Raw genomic sequence first — 3,669 nt, 5'->3', positions numbered from 1 at the left:
AGGCACGCACGCACACACAAACCCCGTGCGCGTGCGCGGAGGCCAATCGCCGGTCCGGCCAATCAGCGTCTCTTCCTCCTCCCCCCCCCTCCCCCCCACACACATATCGGGCCGCTGTCCAATGGGAGGAGACGGGGGGGATTTCTCCACCAATCAGAACAGCCGATCTCCAGGTCTTTGTGGCCAATCAGAGGCGGCTGCGACTCGTCGTCAGGTGCAAAGAGCTGAGCTCAAAGATCTTTGGTCAGGTGAGCCACAAAAATGCTGGAGAAACTCAGCGGGTGCAGCAGCATCTATGGAGCGAAGGAGATAGGCAACGTTTCGGGCCGAAACCCTTCTTCAGACTGAAGGGGGGTGGCGAGGAGAAGAAAGGAAAAAGGAGGAGGAGGAGCCCGAGGGCTGAGGGATGGGTGGAGACCGCAAGGGCTAACAAAATTGGGAGAATTCAATGTTCATGCCCGCAGGATGCAGACTCCCCAAGCGGAATATGAGGTGCTGTTCCTCCAATACCGCTTGGGGAGTCTGCATCCTGCGGGCATGAACATTGAATTCTCCCAATTTTGTTAGCCCTTGCTGTCTCCTCTCCTTCCTCAGCCCTCGGGCTCCTCCTCCTCCTTTTTCCTTTCTTCTCCTCGCCACCCCCCCCCCCCCCCCCCCCCATCAGTCTGAAGAAGGGTTTCGGCCCGAAACATCGCCTATTTCCTTCGCTCCATAGATGCTGCTGCACCCGTTGAGTTTCTCCAGCATTTTTGTGTACCTTCGATTTTCCAGCATCCTCTCCCCTCCTCAGAGTTCCTTCTTAACACAAAAATGCTGGTGTGGCTCAGCGGGACAGGAAGTATCTCTGGAGAGAAGGAATAGGTGACGTTTCGGGTCAAGACCCTTCTTCAGACTGAAAGTCACGGGGAAGGGGAAATGAGAGATATAGACGATGATGTAGAGAGAGAGATATAGAACAATTATGTAGCTTCTTCCCTACAGCCATCAGGCTATCAAACACTACAACCTCAAATAGGCTCTGAGCTACAATAGACTTATGATTATTGTGCTACTATTTGGTTTTTGAGCATGTGTGTGTGTATATTTATATATATACGTGTGTGTGTGTGTGTGTGTGTGTAGATGTATATATATTTGTGTGTACTTGTAAGTGTGTATATGTACACACTGAACTTTTTTTCTCTTGTTTATCATATTGTTTACAGTGTACTATGTTTACATATCCTGTTGTGCTGCAACAAGTAAGAATGTCAATGTCCTATCTGAGACATATGACAATAAAACACGCTTGACTCTCTTGACTTGACGAATGAAAAATATGCAAAACAAAAAGTGACAATGATAAATGAAACAGGCCATTGGCACAGGTGTCAAGGGTTATGGGGAGAAGGCAGGAATATGGGGAGGCAGAGATCAGCCATGATTGAATGACAGAGTAGACTTGATGGGCCGAATGGCCTAATTCTACTTCTATAACTTATGAACATTGTTACCCCTCCTCCATTGTTATATGTTTGCTAGGTGAGAACAAAAAGCTGGTGTGACTAGGGTGGGTGAGAGATATAGAGGGATGGAGTGCAGGGGTTACTTGAACTTAGAGAAATCAATATTCATATTCATACTCCTAGGTTGTAAGTTGCCCAAGCGAAATATGAGATGCTGTTCCTCCATTTTGCAGTTTAGCCTCACTCTGACAATGGAGGAGGCCTCTGACAGAAAGGTCAGTGTGGGAATGGGATGGGGAATTAAAGTGTTTAGCAACCGGGAGATCAGGTAGGTCCAGGCGTACTGAGCGAAGGTGCTCAGCGAAATGATTGCCCAGTCTACGTTTGATCTCGCCGATGTATAAGAATCCACATCTTGTACAATGGATACAGTAGATGAGGTTGGAGGAGTGCAAGTGAACTGCTGCCTTACCTGAAAGGGCTGGCTGGGTCCCAGGACAAAGTCGAGGCAGGAGGTATAGAGACAGGCGTTGCATCTCCTGCGGTTGCAGGAGAAGATTCCTGGGGAGGGGGTAGTTTGGGTGGGAAGGGATGAGTTAACCAGGGAGTTGCTGAGGAAATGGTCTCTGCGGAAGGCGTAAAGGGGATTATGTTTTGCATAGGACAGCTGATGGGCTGAAAGGCAAGGTCTAGGGGGACTCTGTCCCTGTCGCGACTAAGGGGAGGGGGAACAAGGACAGAGCTGAGGGTGCCGAGGAGACATGTGTGAGGGCCTCATCTAAGGTTAGCTAGTTAGCAGGTTAGCAAGTCAGGTTACCTAGTTAGTAGGTTAACTGGTCAGGTTACCTAGTTAGTGGGTTAACTGGTCGGGTTACCTAGTTAGTATGTTAGCAGTTTATCCAGTCAGGTTACCTAGTTAGTAGGTTAGCTGGTCAGCTTACGTAGTTAGTATGTTAGCAGGTTAGCTAGTTAGGAGGTTAGCTAGTCAGGTTAGCTGTGGTGCCTTGGGCGCTTTGGCCAGAGTTTGGTACCGTCTGTTTGGATGATAAAGAAAATAAGGTAAGTGATCCAGAGTAATTCTATCTGTCTTTATGGCATTTGTCATCATCGTCTATCTTGGTGATAGATGCCACCTTTATCATCCAAAGGTGGCATCTATCATCAAGGATCCCCACCATCCGGGCCGTCTTCTCACTGCTACCACCATTGTAGGTACACAATGCCAGGTTCAGGAACAGCTACTTTCCTGCAACAAAGGTGCAGCGGTAGAGCTGCTGCCTCACAGCCGCCAGAGACCCGGGTTTGATCCTGACCATGGTTGATGCCCGTGTGGAGTTTGTACATTCTCTCTTTGACTGTGTGTGTTTTCTCCCAGTGCTCTGGTTCCCTCGCACATTCCAAAGACATGCAGGTTTATTGGTTAATTGACATCTGTAAATTATCCCTCGTGTGTTGGATGTGAATGTGGGAATGAGGTGATCAACGATGCGGATGGACTCAGTGGGCCGAAGGGTCTGTAACAATAAACCTAAATCTAAACAATGGAACTGTATTGGCTAATTCTTGCACTACCTTGGACTTGGTTTTATCCTAATTGTGTTTTGCACTAATCTCTTGATTTTATTTTTTCGCACACTTCCATTTAGAAATTTCATGTGAGGTTCATGTTAAAATTTATGGTATGGTTTAGTTTGTTTTGTTTATGTTCGTGGTACAGCGTGGTATTAGGCCCATAGTGTCATGCTGACCATCTATTGCCTGTTCACCCTGTTCTATCTTTTCCCACTTTTGCATCCAATCCCTGCACATTTGGGGCAATTTACAGAGGCCAGTTAATCTATAAACGTGCATGTCTTTGGGATGTGGGAGGAAACTGGAGCACCAGGAGGAAGCTCACCCAGGTCACAGGGAGAATGTTCAAATTCCATGCAGGCAGAACCTGAGGTCAGGATCAAACCTAGGTCTCTGGCGCTAAGAGGCAGCAGCTATACCAGCTGTACCACTTGTGTTATATTTATACGTACTGTTTGTTATTTTCCCACTCTCGAAATTGACTTGACTATGAGTCGACTGTAATTATTATAGACTTTCGGAAGAACAGTGCAGCCCTCAAACCCCTATTCATCAATGGGGACTGTGTGGAAAGGGTCTCAGATTCAGATTCCTGGGCACACAAATTACAGAGGATCTCTCCTGGACTACAAACACCACCACAGCAGTCAAG

The 3,669-nt window shown here is 47.5% G+C and overlaps 1 protein-coding gene across 2 annotated transcripts in view; it reads right to left on the bottom strand.

The window, feature by feature from the left end:
* LOC129707447 (ubiquitin-conjugating enzyme E2 variant 1-like) overlaps nucleotides 1-3,669 on the bottom strand; it is a 193,288-nt gene that overhangs the window by 64,211 nt on the left and 125,408 nt on the right. The gene's annotated exons all lie outside the window — the stretch shown is intronic.

Source organism: Leucoraja erinacea, chromosome 21 (assembly GCF_028641065.1).
Source record: "Leucoraja erinacea ecotype New England chromosome 21, Leri_hhj_1, whole genome shotgun sequence".
In the NCBI taxonomy this organism is placed as follows: domain Eukaryota; kingdom Metazoa; phylum Chordata; class Chondrichthyes; order Rajiformes; family Rajidae; genus Leucoraja; species Leucoraja erinaceus.
Note: the sequence above shows the minus strand (reverse complement) of the source record. Positions and strands in the feature narration are given on the sequence as shown.